At 38.9% G+C, this 19,949-nt stretch overlaps 1 protein-coding gene across 15 annotated transcripts in view; it reads right to left on the minus strand.

The window, feature by feature from the left end:
* Window positions 1-19,949, minus strand: part of PCDH15 (protocadherin related 15) — a 725,080-nt gene that overhangs the window by 248,152 nt on the left and 456,979 nt on the right. The gene's annotated exons all lie outside the window — the stretch shown is intronic.

Here is a 19,949-nt window from a genome sequence, read left to right on the forward strand (position 1 = left end):
CTATTAAAGTGACTTTTCAAGATTCAACTTTTTTTCTCTAGAAAGACTGCTGTGAAACATGATTAATTCATGTGTACCATTCATAATAAGCATAAAAATAAATTTAAGTAACCTTATACATATTTATTCAGCTTAAGGGTACAAATGTTTAGTTTAAGATTTTTTTTTTTTACTCATAATGGTTTTTCTTTACTTCCCAACTCAAAAGGAAGAGATAAGGACATGTTCAATATAGGCAGTGCAGTGTGGTGGAAAAATATAATTGGCTTTGGGAGTAAGAACAACCAAGTCGAAGTAGAAGCTGAATTAATAGGCATGTGAAAATGGTCAAGTCACCAAATTTTTTGGTCCACTGTTACTTTATCCATAAAATGGTGCCGTAGTATTGGTGCAACTTTCCTTGTGGCACTGTAAGAAAAATATACTAATATTCATTTATTGATGCACATTCTTATTTTAAGGATCTTGTCAATTGTGATACACAACACAAATAGATAGTGGGTTCAAGTAACAAAGCATATTTTATAGTAGTAAAACATCCATAATCATTTTACAATAATAGACTTCAAAATGTGTCGAAATCTCCATTGACCTAGTAAAGGAGCATCTAACATATAGACGATTTAAAAAAAAAAACATTTTTAACAACAGATACTAGAATGGCAAAATCAACCTTCTTCTCTGTGAAAAATACATTGATAAATTACTGTTTGGTATAAAATTGAGGAACAGAAGGTATGGAAAGTCTAGACAAAAATAATGTTAAGCTGTTTTATAGCTAAACAAAAACCTATTTTTTGTTTTGTTTTGTTTATCATTTTGAGGAAGAAGAGGATAGAGAGATTAAGAATAGCCAAGAAGGTGGTCCAAAAGGAATCCTGCGAGATAAATGCTAACAGGGGATAGAAAATCTTTAGAAAAGATGGTACAGCTTTTTTTTTTTAACTTTTATTTAATGGATATAAATTTCCAGTGTACAGCTTATGGATTACAATGGCTTCCCCCTCCCATACCTTCCCTCCCACCCGCAACCCTCCCCTCTCCCGCTCCCTCTCCCCTTCCATTTGCATCAAGATTCCTTTTCAATTCTCTTTATATACAGAAGATCAATTTAGTATAAAGATTTCAACAGTTTGCACCCACATAGAAACACAAAGTGAAACATACTGTTTGAGTACTAGTTATAGCATTAAATCAAAATGTACAGCACATTAAGGACAGAGATCCCACATGAGGAGCAAGTGCACAGTGGCTCCTGTTGTTGACCCAACAAATTGACACTCTAGTTTATGGCGCCAGTAACCACCCTAGGCTGTCGTCATGAGTTGCCAAGGCTATGGAAGCCTTCCAAGTTTGCCGACTCTGATCATATTTAGACAAGGTCATAAAAGACAGGGTGAGGATAGTAACCAATGATCCTAAGAGTGGCATTTACCAGGTTTGAACAATTATACAGCATTAAGTGGGGAAGAGGACCATCAGTACACACAGGTTGGGAGTAGGGCCATTGGTGGTAGAGTAGAGGTTATGATTACAAAGGAATGAGGCCCAATTGCGCTAGACAGGGTCTAGAACAAAGGACAGAGTCATTATTAGAGGAGCTAAGAAAGGTGCTGTCTAAGCTACAATTAAGTTTTCTGACTGAGAGGCAAATAGAACCTCACAGAAGGGGCTTGATAATAATCTGCTGGGCTTTAGGCCTTGTAAGTTAAGAGGCCCAGACCTATCTATCTCTTCACATGGGGTACATGCTAAGGGAGGTGTGAACCTCCTAGGGGAAGGCACTCTGTTGACTTTCATGACTTGGCTGGCCTGGGAGGAGAGCTGGCCAGGTAAAGGCAGGTGGCATCTCTAACAAGAAATTTACAGTTCTGCCTGCAATGTTGCTGACCCTACTTGACCATACCCTCAGCTGCAGTGGTCACTTTGGATGGTACAGCTTTAAGAAGTTGATTGGGGGCTGGCGATGTGGTGCAGTGGGTTAACGCCCTGGCCTGAAGCGCCAGCATCTCATATGGACACCGGTTCAAGACCTAGCTGCTCTACTTCCTATCCAGCTGTCTGCTATGGCCTGGGAAAGCAGTAGAAGATGATCCAAGTCCTTGGGCTCCTGCACCTGCATGGGAGATGCAGAAGAAGCTCTTGGCTCCTGGGTTTGGATTGGCACAGCTCTGGCCATTGCGGCCAATTGGGGAGTGAAACATCGGATGGAAGACCCCTCTCTCTCTGCCTCTCCTCTCTCTGTGTAACTCTGATTTTCAAATAAATAAATAAATAAATTTTTAAAAAAGAAAAAAAAAAGCTGAGTGTATTTCTTGAATACTTCTTTCTTCTTCTAACCTGCTTAGAACAGCAGATGGTCTCATGAACAGTGTTTGCAAATATATTTAGTAAAACTTGTCCAGTTAAGCTCAACAAAACACTACTGGAACCCTTTCTACTACCAGACTCATAAATTAGAGAAATTAACATTCCTTCTGTGTACACTAAGATTTTAATGTTGCTTCTTATGCAGCACTATCACAGCAAATACTGATGGCTGTGAGGATTATGTAGTAATCAGGATCTTTAAGCAGGAACTTTGAAGAAACACAGGAGACTCTAACTTCCTCTTATGGACCAACTTCAACCAGAAATTTTAGAGTTCCACTCAATATATTTATACATCAAGACAACCAGTAATCCCTACCCATATATACATATATATATTATATATACATACACACACATATATATGTATAAAAACACTATATGTGTACTTTCATATGTTATATGTGTGAAATATATCATTTATGTTCAGAAATGGCCATTCATTGATGTGCCTTTAAAGTCAATCTGAAATCTATTTGTCAGAAAACTGAATCTCTAAGTGATAATCCTTTTTAGTGGTGTTAGGTCAGTGTGAGAGGGAACAAAAATCTTGAAATATCTCTTCTCAAAGCAATCTGTGATTTGATAAAGCAGTAGAAATTTATTTGAAAAAGGTAGATTAAGATACTATGAACTGGGGCTGATGCTGTGGGTTAGTAAAATAAGCCTTCACCTGTAGTGCTGGTATCCCATAAAGGCGCCAGTTCTAGTCACAGCTGCTCCATTTCCAATCCAGCTCTCTGCTAATGGCCTGGGAAAACAGTGGAAGATGGCTCAAGGATTTGGGCCCCCGAACCCACATGGGAGACCCAAAGGAGGTTCCTGGTTCCTGGCTTTGGGTTACCCCAGCTCCAGCTGTTTTGGCCATTTGGGAAGTAAAACAGCAGATGGAAGATCTCTCTGTCTCTCCTTATCTCTGTTCGTAACTGTGTCTCTCAAATAAATAAACCTTTAAAAACCAGAAATTCATCAAGTAGGAATTTAATGATTTTTTTTTTAATTCAAACAATACACATTTAGTAAAGAGAAGGAAAAAGTCATTAAGCAACTCTTTCTTCAGAAAGAATGCAGGTAGTCTAAGACATCATATATGACCTCTGGAAATGAGTAATATTCTCCCGCTGTGACGATTCTTGAAATTTTTCCTGAAGTCTCACACTGGAAATGAGACAGGCACTGACATGTCAGAGTTGGCCTATTAATGTTATAACTGTAATTTTTAGAGGAAATTTAAGAAATACAGTGAGGAAGATTTGAAAAAGATTGAAATATTGGTTAGAGGATCTCAGTTTCCAAATGTTAACTCTATACCATATTTAGACGTATACAGAACTCTAAAAACTTTAATAATTGCATTTATTAATGTGTTTCATGGTTTTCTCATCTTATGAACTTATGCTTATTAAAATATTTGATAACATTTTATTACATCTTGTGTTGTAACTTTCTAACCTTCATTCATTCATTAATCTATTAATTCCATACTGAAAAATTACATGTGTCTTACTTTAGGTCAGTCACCTTGAAATCATGCTGAAGTTACAACACGAACACAGTAAATCCCCTACCTTCACTTGTCTTACTTTCCAATATTCTACTGGGAGAGACAAAGAGATACATGAATATATATTGTACTTGCAGGCAATGATAAAAGAGCAAAGTGTTTCTCAGTTCTGGGGAGACATTGAGATGTTATTGAAATGGGATAATCAAGGGAGGCAATCTGGTACAGATATCTTTTTGAATAAAGAAGAAGAAAAATAGAGAATTAGTGTGTTCTGGCAGAGGTAACAACAAAACACAAAGTCCAACTGTAGCTAGTAGGAGTAGCTGCGTTTGGGAAAAGCAACAAGCCCAGAGTGAATGTGGAGGAGTGATGGAGATGCTGCTGAGAGAGAGGGAGGAGCCAAGTCAGGTGGAGACATAGACCACAGGGAGGAGTCTGCATTCTGTTCCAGTATGATGAGAATACAATGAAAGACAAGAGCATGGCAATGGTGTGGCTTAATCTAAATTTTAAAAATAACACTCTTGCACTACTAAGAGAAGGGATTGGTCACAAGGAGACAAACCTATTAGCAAAATCTAGGAAAGAAATGACTGCAGTTTGAGATAGGTGAGGAGTACTTGTCATATCTCTATAATGTGAGATTTATAGGCAAACATTAATTTATAAAAAATTATGCAGCTGAGGAGGGTGATGTGGTGCAGCGAGTTAAATTGCTACTGGGGATGCCCACATCTCACACTGGAGTTGCAGTTTGCGTCCCGGCTACTCTGTTTCTACTTTAACTCTTCTAATGCACCTGGGAAGCAGAAGATGATGGCTCAAGAACCTGAGTTTCTTCCATTCACATATGAGAGCTGGATGGAGTTCCTGGATTTGATTCCAGTCTGGCCCAGCCAGGTGCTCGCGTGCTCACTCACACTCTCTCTCTCTCACTCTCTCTTCTTCTCCTCCACTATCTCCTTCTCCCTCTCTGTTTCCCTCTCCCTTTTTATTTCCTCTGTCACTCTGGTTTTAAAACAGATACATATTTTGAAGATGACTTGAACTTGCAACTGAGACTAGACTGTACTCAAAATCACCCACAGGACATAATTACAAAGAAATATATGCTCACAACACTGAAATGTCTCTTAATGCCAACTCAGTGTTGATTGGGAATGGGGATAGATCTGATTGGAGGTATTTTAAAACCCTAAATATCCCAATTCTCTGGAATATCTAGATGGAAAATTTACCCTTTCTTTATTATCAGAGGGACACACTCTCCTCTTGCCTGGAGATTATGCAATGACTTCACTCGAAGTAGATGTCTTATAGAATGATGTGTGCCCTCAATACCTGGCTTCCTGCTTCGCTTCTGTACTAATAACCAACAGCAAGTTGCAGCATACTCCAACCGTCCCTGCTATGGGAAGAAAGGAGTTGTTCACAAAAAAGAACAGCACAAAAGATCTAGGAGAAAATAACTGAGAATGGAACTTGACTGTACTCAAGCTGTTGGAGGAAGTTAAATATAAGCCTAAGGAAGAAATAGCTTATCAATTAGAATTTAGTTTCTCATGATTGTGGCAAGGACACCTCGGGGCTGATTCTATGACATTGCTGGGTTATTCCCTGAAGGTTGTGAAAAACAAAGGCATGTAATTAAATAGAGTGTATATTTTGGAACTGTCTTGACAGAGATTTGAAGAAGGTGCTAAAGACAGAGAATAGCATATTTTGTGCAAGTTTATTATGTAATACCAGAACAACCATCAGTGAACTTCTATTCCCCAGAAGGACTGGGATAACACTCCCTACTTCAAGAAAACACAGAATGATACAAATAGAGGTTCACTGATATCATCAAGAAGTTTAGCAGTGGCTCTTCTTTCTGGACAAAGAGTATCATGAATGTTGCTATGGAATTGTGTTCTTTGGTGTAAATGTGATGGCAGAATTAAAATACTAAGCATCAGAGGCAGCCTGATCAAACGTGCCACAATACAACAAGGAATGAATGGCAGCTAAGCAGCTGTGAAGTATAGGGATCTGTCAGGAAGCTTAATTAACAATGGTATTGTTGAAGTCAAGATACAACAGCAGCTAACGAGGGTATTGATTGATTTATATAACTTCAAAACATCCAAATCAGGTGAACTAAAGGCTCCTCCTTACTGTAACCCATATATATTCTTTTTATTTATTTTTTATTTATTTGACAGGTAGAGTTATAGACAGTGAGAAAGAGACAGACAGAAAGGTCTTCCTTCCATTGGTTCACTCCCCAAGTGGCTGCTATGGCCGGTGCTGTGATGATCCAAAGCCAGGTACCTCCTCCTAGTCTCCCATGCGGGTGCAGGGGCCCCAGCACTTGGACCATCCTCCATTGCCTTTCCAGGCCACAGCAGAGAGCTGGACTGGAAGAGGAGCAACCAGAGCTAGAACCCAGCACCCATGTGGGATGCTGGCACCACAGGCAGAGGGTTAACCAAGTGAGCCACAGAGCCGGCCCCATATATATTCTAAGTATGGTTGCTTTTTCCTTTTCTACAATGCTGTGGCCAATATTAATATCTGAGGGAACTAAATATTTGACTTACTGTCTATTAGATACAACATACATCGGTTTGGGAAAGGAGGTGCAATCACTTGCACAGGACCACTGGATCTATTGGCCCTGCTGTGTAGCATCATCCAGCATTGATAGCCTAGTGGAACACTGGAGTAGCCTCTCAAAGAAACAGCTAAAAGTAACAATTTGAGCACAGTGATTATTGCAGGAGACATTGTCCTGGATAGGCAGAACAAATGGGAATGACAATCAGCATCTCAAGGCTGGAGTGGCTTCTCTCATTGTCCTTCCGACTGTCCACTTCAGAAATGCATGTGTCCCTTTCTTGAAAATTTAGACACGGCTGCCTCAAAGGTATTGGTTTTCTGAGGACAGGGGCGATAACTCCACTAAAGTGACACGGTAAGGTTTCTACTAAACCTTTACTTATGACTGACTGGTGATCATTTTTGACTCTTTGTGCCAATAAATCACAGGTACAGAAATATATTTTTATGACAATGCAATTAGGAAAGATCCAATTATAAAAAATTATTTTGAAGACAAAGGTGGGAGAGTGTGCTCTGTCAGATACAAAGACTTATCTATTATAAAATCACTCAAATTTAGGTGTGTGCTACTGGTTCAAGGGTAGACTATTCAACCAATTAAACAGAAGACCTCAAACCAAACCCAACACAAATGCATTATTATACTAATAAACCGTGAAGCAGTGGGGTGAAAGAGGGTCTGTTAAGTCAATAGGTATTCATACAAAAGAAAATCAAAGTGAATTCCTACCTCTGTATACCAAAATCAATTTCAGATGACAGACCTATTAAAAATAACAAAACAATAAAGCTTCTCAAAATAATATGTAAGAATATCTTTATGACCTGAGGGTACTAAGATATTTCTTGCCAACACTAAAAAAAGTAGTAACAGCAAAAGATGATGGAGGCATTTGTAAATCTTTTTTTCTTTTTTTTTTCTTTTTTTTTTTTTTTGACAGGCAGAGTGGACAGTGAGAGAGAGAGACAGAGAGAAAGGTCTTCCTTTGCCGTTGGTTCACCCTGCAACAGCCACCGCAGCCGGCGCACCGCGCTGATCCCAAGGCAGGAGCCAGGTGCTTCTCCTGGTCTCCCATGGGGTGCGGGGCCCGAGCACTTGAGCCATCCTCCACTGCACTCCCGGGCCACAGCAGAGAGCTGGCCTGGAAGAGGGGCAACCAGGACAGAATCCGGTGCCCCGACTGGGACTAGAATCCGGTGTGCTGGCGCCACTAGGCGGAGGATTAGCCTGTTGAGCCACGGCGCTGGCCAACATTTGTAAATCTTAACATTTACATTAAATTAAAATTTAAAGGAAGTGAAATGCTAACCCCAGGATTAATGAACATTTTTGAAGCTTAGATAATAGTGAGGGACCCATATTTAGGATATATAATGAATTTCTATAGAGGAAGGGAATATTTAAAAAAAGTCAATGGCAACCCACTGGATAAATGAATAAGAGACATAAACAGGCATTTTACCAAGAGGAAATTCAAAATAATAAATAGCATATGAAAAGATGCTTAATCTCATTAGGGAAAGGCTAATCAAGGCCACAATGTGACTCCTTTAAAACCATACCAAGTTGGTTCAAATTAGAAAGGCAGAGGCATCAAGAATACAGATGGAGGCCACAACTAACTCTCATATACAATTCCTGCATGTTTAGTATAGAAAACAGTTGGCATTTGCAATAAGACTAAATATACACATATTCATAATAGATAAAGCTCCTGTACACCAAGAAAGAGGATGTATGATTACTCAAAGCAACATTGATAACATCCTCAAGCAATACTCATTGCTAGTAAAATGTTAAAATGAGTTCTGACATAGTCACATGGGACAAATACTATGAGTAAACAGAGAAGATAAAATAGATAAAAGAAAGCAGACTCACGTATACATACTCTATAATTCTTTTTATTTGTATCTGAAAAAAAACTGGACAAAACTGGACAATATTGTATATGGGTGCTTCACTGGCTGTTTAATTTAAAACAAGAAACTAGAATAGTCATTAACTGCAGAGTGGGTTGATAGAATGACATTGCCAGGGAATATGCATATAGGAGGGCTTCCCAATGATGCACCACACACAGGGCTGTGCTTACACGTCCATTTACTCTATAGTTCACTAAACTGCACATTCCTTTTTAAAAGGTAAATGTATGTATTTATTTATTTGAAAGGCAGGGTTACAGAGAAAGAGAAGGAGAGAAAGATAGAGAGAGGTCTTCTATCTACTGTTTCACTCCTCAAATGGTCACAATAGCTAGGAATAGGCCACGCTGAAGCCAGGAGCTTTTTCCAGGTCTCCCACATGGTTGCAGGGCCCCAAACACTTGGGCCATCCTCTGCTTTTCCGGCGATCTGAATTGGAATTGGAGCAGCAAGGACATGAACAGCACCCACATGGGATGCTGGTGTCGCACACAGTGCTTTAACCCACTGTGCCATAATGCTAGTCTGGTACATTCATATTTAAATTATTTGCTCTACATTACCCATTTTTCTTAAAGTATAAAGAACAATAATTAGTATTTTTATTTTTTTTAAATATTTCTTTATGTGAGAGGCAATGAGACAGAAAGTGATCTCCTATTTGCTGGCTCACTCTTAAAATGCCCCCAGTGACTGAGTGGGAACCACGTAAAAGTCACAGGATGGAACTCAATTCAGGGCTTCCATGTTGGTGCAGAGACACTTCAACTTGAGCCATTACTGCTGCTTCCCAATGTACCTATTATCAGCAAGCTGTATTGGATGAAGAGCCCTTACTAGAACTCGGGTACTCTAATATGTGGTGTGTGTAACCCAAGTGTCATTTAACCATTAGGTCAGACACCTGCCAACACAGTTGGTCATAATAAAATGCTTCAGAAATAGTTGGAATCCTTCCTATGTAAAACAGAAAGCTGATTGCCATGTATCTTCCTCAGTTAGGCAACAAAATCAGTTTACGTAATTGTAGTGAGCTACAACATGTGTAGAGAAGGAGAACAGAATCAAATTAAAGTGAATGTCATACATTTTCATTAGCCTATAAATCAGAAGTACAATTTGTATAAAGCAGGATTTCATAAATAACGTCACATTAAAGGTACAGACAGGGGCTGGCATTGAGGCTTAGGTTAAGCCTCCGCAAGCCAGCATCCCATATGTGCACCTGGCTGCTCCACTTCCTTTGTTTATTTTTTAAGATTTATTTATTTATTTGAAAGCCAGAGGTGGGGGGAGAGACAGAAAGAGAGGTCTTCCAACTGCTGGTTCTCTCTCCAAATGGCCACAACAGCCCGAGCTTGGTTGATCTGAAGCCAAGAGCATCCTCTGGTTCTCCCACGACAGTGCCAGGGCCCAAGGACTTGGGCCATCTTCCACTACTTTCCCAGGCACATTGGCAGAAAGCTGGATTGGAAGTGGAACAGCCAGGACTTGAACCACAGGCTGTGGCTTTTCCTGCTATGGCACAGTGCCGGCCCCTGCTCCACTTCCAATCCAGTTCCCTGCTTATGTACTGTGGAAAGCATCACAAGATGGCCCAGGTGCGTGGGCCCTACACCCAACATGGGAGACCCAGAAGAAGGTCTGGGTTCCTTGCCTCTGCCTGGCTCAGGCTGGGCCACTAGAGCCATTTGGGGAGTGAACCATTGGATGGAAGATCTCTCCATCTCTCCTCTTCTCCGTGGCTCTGATTTTCAAATAAATAAAAAATAAATAAATATTTTGGGGAAAAAGAAATTGTACCACTTAACTTTAAAAAGTTAGACAGTTGAGTGGAGCAAGAGTTTGTGAGGCAAAATTATTCAGCATTTTTCCCTATGGTACATAGTAAATAATTTAAGCAGGGCATATGCTTTAAATAAGTAAATGGAAAACACAGTTCCAAATACATGTCCAAACAAGATGGCAACATTGTTCTGTTTTGCTTTTTCTCCATGTAATCTTTCCACTTGGGAAAATCCTTCATCACTCTTGTTTTGTCCCATGCATGGCACATAATATTTTGTCCTGTACCAAAGCTAATTTTTTTTCATTAACATTTCTCATTAACACTGCTTTTTGAGTTGATTCCATGTGTACTATTTTGGTCTAAAAGTAGGTAAATATACAATATCAAACTTTCCCTCTATTTACCAAGATAACACACTAAGCAATATTTATCTATTTGAAGGGCAGAGTTACAGAGAGCAAGAGACAAAGAGAGTAAGATTATATCTTCCTTTCACTGGATAACTCTTCCAATGGCCACAAAGCCCTGGCTGAAGCTAGAATCCTGGAACTCCATTCAAGTCTCCCATGTGGGGAACAAGGGCCCAAGAACTTGGGCTACCATATGCTACTTTCTCAGCTAGATGAGAAGGGGGCTGGAGGGCAGCAGAGCAGCTAGGACTCAAACTGTAACTCTGATATGGGATGCCAGGATTGCAGACGGTGACCTAACCCTGCTGTGCCGGGATGCCAGTCCCCAAGACAACTTATTATTTGAAATATGTTTGTGAGTAATGTCAAATGTGTGGTTTAGATATTCACATATATTCTATCTCCTCTCTTCTATACATTTTTTACTCTTCAGCATGAATTTTACTTTTAGAACATTTTAGTTCATTAAATTTAGCTTCATTTAGTATCATCTAAGAGCTAACCACTGTGCTACGTAGTGAGGTTTCTGAGGTCAATATACATAGTGTCGCAGTGAGGCTAAAGGTAGAGCTGTCAGAGCACTTCAAGGCCGGTGGGAGGGGCATCTTCTTCAGTGAATGAGGAAGAAGAATGTGCTCTGAAAGGGACACATCCTTCTGGAGCTTTCATTGAGAACTATGAGACTTCAAGACAAGTGTCAGGATAGCAGAGTAACAGGACACAACAATGATGCAAATGAGAGACAATGAAAAGTTGTTAGGAGAAGGAAGGAGGCGATGCAAGAGCACTTTGCAATAATTATGATATTAGTTATTGATCGTCCATGGAGGGTGAAGGAGACAGAGAGGACTTGGGTGTCTCTTCCCCACTTATCTTGTGGGATGATTTCCTGTGGTGCAGAATTCTAGAAAAGGAACTCTTACTACAGAAGGTGAAAATAGGGATTCAGTCTTAACAGTGCTGAAATTGGGATGCCTGCAGGACACTCAGGGGGTCTGTTTTACAGATAAATTCCTATCTGAGGCTATGGCTTCAAAGAACAGAAGGGGCTAAAGACAGAGCTGTGGGAGACACCAGCATCTCAAAGTAATTAAAGCTGTGGGTTTTGCTGTAAGTGGGATTTCCCAAAAGGAAAATGCAGTCAGAAGAGCAGTTTAGAAGATTCTCTTAGAACCCAGAGTGTAAGATGTAAACAAATGGTGAAGGCAGAAAGATTTACACATGCTTAAACATAAAGACCAGGAGTAAGCAGGGAGTAGAAAACCAAGAAGGACACACACACACATACACACACAGAGATTAATTTCAGAGTAGTGAAGTGACTGAAAGAAAGATTACATTTTGCAATAAAGAGACAATTGGTGACTAGGGGGTTGAGGGCAGACATCTAATTCAATGTATGTCTGGGATTGTAAACTATGAACATTCATACATAAATTCAAACACAAATGTATGCACAGGTATTTATCTTAATAGCCGGTGGTAGGCATGAAAATTGCTGAAAGCCCTACATAGCTATTGTAAAATAACATCCATTTATGAATTGCTAATTGAATATCTGAAAGATAAGGTTTCAGAAATCCTACCAAAGAATAGATAACACCCATTATAAGTGCTTCTGAGTAGCAGCTTTAAAATAGACATCAGCTATTTTTCAAATTGTGTGAGCTTTGCTTCTTTTTCTGATCGAATACAGTGTTTGCATTATATTGTTTGACTTGACAAGAGAACTCATAAAATTCCCACTTGTGGTCCACTTAAAAAAAGAAGTATTATAGTTTTAGGTACTGTTCAATGTCATGCTGGGCTGCAAAAAATAAAACTCCATAAAACTCCCTACCTTCATTTCATTTTTAGAACCCCACACAGAGAGATGACAAGTGCATTAATCAGAGACAGGCCATTGAGGTTCAGATTTATTTTTTGAACTATCAAATTAGTAGTTGCAGGAAACATCATTTTTTAAAAGACACTACAAGCATCCTTCTAAACACCACAGCTTGCCAATGATTTAAAATCTACTTTAAGGATTTAAAACTGAATCAGTACCTCTACACCTGAATGTTAGCATGCAGCTCTCACGTCAGGGATACTGTTGTGATTTAGCTTAAATAAACTCAGCCTGTTTTTGTTTTAGTATGGGAATAACATTTTGTTGACTCAGGGATATATATTTTATACCTGGGGCTAAAAGAAATCAGAATTTCTACCAGGCATTAGCTGGGAGTTTTCTGGGAAGCAGCTTCCTCTATTACGTACATGCTGCTGAGAATCTTAAACTGAACATGTAGTGCTGTATCCGAGTATTCCTTCTCTGATGCATTTGTGACTTGTTTATGTCTAGGATTGCTCTGAGAAAGAGATGAAGAAGTTAGTGGTTCACGTGGACAATTCTAGCTCTCAGGAATGCCCTAGTGAATGCTACCAGGAACTCTAGGCTCCTTGAATGTGAACTGAAAGTCTCCCAACCCTCATCCCTCCACCCAACTTCCCAAACAAAAGGCATTCACACAGAGGTTCACGGAAGGACACACTGAGTGTCGCAAGTGTGCTGCAGTTAAAAAGACCACCTCACTCTTTCTCATGCTTGATTCTGTTAAATAACTACAAAGATGATCTTTTGTGACCCTGGATTGCAAGCATTTATGATGTGCATGTTCTTTCACCTCCTCCTCAATTCTCACGTCAAACTCAAGGTTGAGTCCCTGGGACAGGAGTTGAGAACACAGAAACGACAGACATCCTGTTGAGTCAAGCAGGAACTCCCTCCTTCTGAAGATGCAGGGTTAATCACAGAACTCCATGTCCTGACTCACTCACACGTCAAGGCTGCATTCTCTCCAGTAGCTCCTTCAGTCTGTTGTTGGGATTATGCCGACATAATTATGACTCCCTTATTATTGTTACATAAGGTAAATAGCTTAGGGTAGAGCTGGGTTTGTTATTTAACCTTATATAAGAATATTAAAGAAGTACATAAAATTTTCTTATTTGTATAATTTATGTAACATTTATTCATAACTGTTTCTCCATAATATATTCTCCCTCTCTTTTTCTCTTTTCTCACTCTCACACACAAATACAAACACATACACACATATATGTCACAGGGTGACATAAATCAAAATCAATGGCAAAGTCTGCTAAAATACTAATTCCTGGTCCCCACTCCAGAGATTCCGATTCGGTGTCTGGGGAGTATGGTCTGGCACGTTGCATTTTTAAGAAGTTCCCATTAGTGCTGATGTAGATGCTGCTCATCAAGGATACATTTTGGTTTGCATAATTTTACTGGCTTAGTTAACTTATACATGAGAAATCATAGGAAGCATTTTCTCTCACAGAATCAGCATCTGCGGTGTAGCAGTGATAACAAACATGTGAGAACCAGACATGCACTATGAATATCACCTAGTATAGTTCAAGGCACACAGTAAGATTCTGAAATGTGATGGTTGTTACTATTAATGGTTTTCAGTCTATAAAACATGACTCTTTCAATTCAAGCCCCAAGTGTTCCACTAGCTGGACTTATTACATGAGAAACACACCAAAAAAAAAAAATACCATGATGAAAATTACTATCATGGGCTGGCACTGTGACATAGCAGGTTTAGCTACCACCTGAGAAGCCATTGACACATATGGGCACTGGTTTGTGTCCACGCTGTTCAGCTCCATGCAAAGGCACCTGGGAAAGCAGAGGATGGCCCAGATCCTTGGACCTCTGCACCCATGTGGGAGACCTGAAAGAAGCTCCTGGCTTTGGCCTGGCCCAGCCCTGGCTTTTGCGGCTATTTGAAGTGTGAACCAGCATATTTAAGATTTCTCTCTCTCTCTCTATCTTTATAACTCTGCCTTTCAAAAAAATAAGTAAATCTTTACAACCCCCCCCACAATTGCAACACAAATTCTATTTTTATAATCTCTAATATTTTTAATTTCCTTAAAGTTTCTAAAATATTCTACAAAATGTATTTGTGAATACACAGGACTTCAAAAAGTGTTTGGATATATATGTATATATATCCATTTTGATGCAAAACAATTTTAAATATATGCATAATATTTTCACAATATAGATTTCTGTGTACTTTTTGAAGTACCTCTTTTATGTTTATCGTCTACATGTAGCTTTTTTAAACTTGCTATGATCAAAGGCTAAACTTGCGTTAACAATTCTGAAAAAATGTCATTTCAAGACTGAATGTGCTTTATTTGTAGTGATGCTGTAGAAGAGAATGATTTTTATAGTTGATACAAACAGTTAGTACATAAAAGCATTCACTATGTGGCAATATTTCAGGAAATGCCAGAGTGTTACTCATTTGTAACTCAGAAAAATCACATATACTTGCTTGCGTTTAGTTCACAGTATTGTAAAATACATTATACTTTATAGTACTATAGTTAGCTGTGTTTTGTAAATTATTTAATGATTTAAGATAAGTATAACTGCTAATAAAATCAATGTCATATCCCACATATCTTACATGTATTTAACACTTCCAATCACTATACAACACAAATATTGCTTATCTTCATTTCTTCAAATTAAAAAGCCCAAGTTGAGACAGACTACAATTAGGCATCCAGTATCACAATTGTCATTTTGGTAAGTCAGATTTGAACTCAGCTAGTTTGGTCCCAAAGTCCATGTTTCAACCTGTTCAATTCTGTTTATTTTTGAGGTACTAGGTCTAGAGTTATGAAACCATAAACTCTGGTGCAAGGGTGAACCAAGTGAATAGGGAATGGCGTTCTCATCACCTTATGTGAGCAGTCGAAGAGGTCAGGAGGGAGGGTAAAATAACAAGTCTGAGCCTTCCGTGCTATGAGTCTTGAAATCATGGGCCAGCATAAAGTGGATTAAAGGCAAGTGGACGGAAAGATAAACACAGATTTAAGACACTGTTGTAGATTTAGTCTATCTAAGGAATGAATGCTCTTGACACAGGTTATGCGTTGCTCTGCTGTTGTATATTCCACAGAGGAGCAGATACCTGGTCTTTTGAAAAGAGCCCATAGTGGCCTAAGGCCATGGCTTCAGATCAAGTCAGTCTATGGGTGCAAACAAACATTTAGGGTCTTCTTCAGGTATCCTCCCACCAGGTAATCGGGGTCACAGATAATTCTGCTTAAGTAGATTGAGGCCCCTTATATTTGAGACCGATTCTGAAGATGAACTATGGGCATATTTGTGGTTCACAGTCAGGATATGCAGTTTTTCTAGATGCTATCTCTTGTAAAATAGGATTTAAATGATTCTCAACAAAATATTAGACTGAAACGTCTTAGTATCAGTAGCTAATTCAATCACACCTGAACTCAACATATTTTAATTGATTTTCTAAAACTCTTCCAAAACTTCCATTATTGTGTATCTATTTTACCTCCTATACTGGATTACATCTTACATTACATCATTTTGCCTGGTATCTTTATTTTCAAACCTAGAACATTACTAAAGTGTCAAAAACACTGAGGATAATCTGTTTCTCCCCTAAACCCTCTTTGGCCATCCCAGTTGTTATAATGTCTCTCATTATTTTTGTAAGTAATATGCCTTAGCCACTTGGCACTAGACCTGGGATATATTTTTACTGTGTTTACTAGGTTTCATTCTACATTCATCTCTTCACACTTCCCATACTGCTACTGCAAATAAGTTGTACACCTCTCTAAATGTGGTACACTAATTTTATGAATAGAAAGATAGACAATAAGTAATTGTTAGTAATTTTTTAATATTCTGGATAAAATTTTTGTTATCTATAATTATTATTTTGAAAGTGCTACTTAGTGTATTTTATTACTACAACACTATCTCTAAAAAGGAGAAGAAAAGTTTCTTCAGCATTCAAATAGAAATATTGTATTCTTCATACCAAAATGTCATTAGAACATAAACAAAAACTCAGTAACTCAAATTCAGTAATTAACCATACATATCTTGCTTTTAAATGTGTCTTAATGGTTTTTTTTTTTTTGGTAGCAATTAAAATTAAATTTTACAAGTGGAGCACTGAGTCATTTAGTGAGATTAATATTTATATAATTATCATTAGGTAGCACCAGGAGAGCACTGTGATGAGGCCAGACTCCATTCTATGAACATTACCATGTCTCTGAAGCTATCTATCCAGCTGGTTGGATGCAGTCTGCTTTGGATATTTTCCTCTTCCTTTGTACTTTTTCAATCATTTTAGTTTATATGAAAACATGCTATTGCCTAAAGACTAGAACAATTATACTCTATCAAATTATGAGTGCTCAGGTCTCTATTTCAATTTTTGAAGCTGAAATAAATTATAGAGACCATTTCTCATTAAATTTAACATGTAGGAAAGAAGAAATGTGGTTAATGTAATAATTTCTCCAGGGATAAAGGCTCACCAGGAAAACTGGTAAACATAATAAAAAGGAAGAAGAAAACTAACTAAAAACTAATCATCACATTAATGTCTACTTATGCATTATTTGTTGTGCATTACGTATAACTGTAATCTCTCCAATGATAAACAAATTAATGAAAATCATACATTGCATATAGTTTTAATACCTGTTTGCTTTATCTGACTACTTGATGGATATGATTAAATACATTTTCATTTTATTAATGTATATTATAGAGGGACAACTGTAATGTAATTTAGTATCACTGTGGTTGCACTATCAAATTAATTCAGATGAGATCAGGCATGTCCAGAGTTGTATGGTCATAGACAGTGTCATGTTAATTCAACCATCAAATATTTCAGGTGTTACAATTTGCACCTATTTCCACTTTCTAGATTTACAATCCTCCACTGCTATCTACTAAGGAGTAATCTACGTTAAGATACAAATCTGATGTTATCACACCTCAGACCCTTCATTGGTCCCCCTGGAACCTTCCACATCATGGTACAGGGACAGATTTATATATGGCATTGTCTTATTATAATTATAATGTGCCACACTGTCATTTCTCTGTACTTCTACTCATGTAGTTAGCCTACATAGCTCGCAATCCAATTTCCCTCTTAACTGTAATCATCCTTCTGAATCACCACCTTCTCTGTTTTCTGCGCATGTTTCCACTGTAGATTTTACTACCCAGCTTGCTTGGTGTACAGAAACTGTCACTGCCATATGTACCTCCTCCAGAGCATTTGGTTTTCTCTGGCCAATTTCCATCTGATAGTGTAAACAGATGCCCTTTAAAAAATGAGTTATTTATTTATTTGAGAGGCAGAATTATAGAGCTGAGAGAGCCAAGTCAGAACCAGAGCCAGACCAAGAATCATGCATTTGCTAGTTCACTCCCCAAAAGGCCACAACAGCCAGGGCTGGGCTGGGCTAAAGCCAGGAGCCAGGATCTCTGTTCGAGTGTTCCATGTGGGTGGCAGACACGTTATTTTCCCAGACACGTTAGCAGAGAACTAGATAGGAAAAGGAGCAGCTAGGTTTCTAATCTGTGCTCAGAAGGGGTACTCGTGTCACAGGTAGCATCTTAATTTGCTGTACCACAACGCAGCCCCACTGATGCTTTCATAGCAGAATTTGCACAAGGAATGTTGTTATTTATGCTGGGGGCAAGAAGGGAAAACTAGTTTCCACCTGTTCTACAACAACAATAGCTACGGACTCTCAGAATTTAGTAAATGACTTTTCCAGTTCCATCAATCCTCAGCAAGCAAGCTTCTGATGTACAACTTTTTACCTTTCCATAACATGCCTTTGGGGTTAAGCTTTAATCCTGTTAGTAACAGTTTGTAAAATATCACGTCATTTTTTGGCTTTTTCCTCTTTGCTTTTCTTTGTTTCCTCTCTATTAGGGTTACCCAAACATCTTAAAGAAAGTTACTACATCTAAGTCTTCTGTTTCTGAAGTATCTATCTATCTATCTATCTATCTATCTATCTATCTATCTATCTATTTTGAGAAACCACAGTAAGACCAGAGGTGTCGCAGGAAGGGTAGAGCCTTCAGATGCGATTCTAGAATTGGATCACGTGCAAAGCAGTTGTCATCAAGACTCCTGGTATATTAAACATCATAATAACCATGACCCACCCCTCCAGAGAAATGCAGTATAAAGGGATGCATGCCTTATTCAGTCTCTCTAGAATTTTAGAGAGATAGTGACAATGACAACAACTATAGATTTGACTATTATTGTAAGAATCATTAGCATTATGAAGGAAAAAAATAAAGATGGGGTTGTGTGTTTTGCTTAGGTATCAAGAATCCTGCACATTATAGTGGAGAACCTGGGTTCAAGCCCCAAGTTCAGCTACCTATTCAAGCAGACTCTGGGAGGCAGCAGTGATGGCACTGTAGGAGACCTGGATTGAGTTCATGGCTCCCAGCTTCGGCCTGGCCCAGCCCTGCCCTAGCCTTTGCAGGCATTGGAGGATTTGAGGAACAAATCAGTGGAGAGAGCTTGTTGTCTGCTTGTAAGTCTCTCTCTTACTCTCCTTCCCTCCCTTCCCCTCTTTGCCTCTCTGTCTCTCAAAAAATAAGAATAAAGTGAGACTTAAACCAGGTAGTCAAAATCTCAAGGCACAGGACTGGCACTGTGGCACAGCAAGTAAAGCTGCCTCTCATTATAGCTGCATCCTATTTTGGAGTGTACTTCTAGCTGCTCTGTTTCTGATCCAGCTTCCCACTAATGAGCCTGGGAAAGCAGTGGATTATGGCCCAAGTTTTGGGGACCTTGTCATCTATGTCTGGGAGACCAGGGTAGAGTTCTTGACTCCTAGATTCAGTTTGGATCTGTCTTGGCTATTGTGGTCATCTGGGGAGTGTACCACTGGATGAAGATATCTTCCCCACCCAAATTTCAAATAAATAACTGAACAAATCTGTCTTTAAAAAATCTGTCATGATATGAAAGTCATAAAAGCTCTATGAAAGAACTTAAAGAAATCTTCTACAGCACAAGAAGATTGGACTGACATTCAGCTTCTTTGTCTCATTGTAGGAGTAGCACAATTAAAGGGAAGGGTTACTTCAAAGCAGTAGCAAGTCTGTTATGCACAAGTCAGGGTCTCTATAGGAGAGCAGGGGGACCTGAAGCCTAGATTGGGATCCCCTCATTGGTGTACTCCTCCTTCCTAAAGGACGATTACAACCTGGCCTGTAGAACACAGACATCAAATCTGTGGTAGGTGATCCAAAATACACATTCCTTCCTCAAAAGAATTCTTCACCCACGGCCTCCAGTTCATAAGCAATATTGTGATCAGTTACAGTCCAACTGAAGAAATGCTGACTCCGCTTTAAGAATCAAGGGGAAAGTCATCAAATAAACTGCAGAAAATGGCTAATATTTCAAGGCCAGGACGACATGCC

This window comes from Lepus europaeus, chromosome 17, assembly GCF_033115175.1.
Source record: "Lepus europaeus isolate LE1 chromosome 17, mLepTim1.pri, whole genome shotgun sequence".
In the NCBI taxonomy this organism is placed as follows: domain Eukaryota; kingdom Metazoa; phylum Chordata; class Mammalia; order Lagomorpha; family Leporidae; genus Lepus; species Lepus europaeus.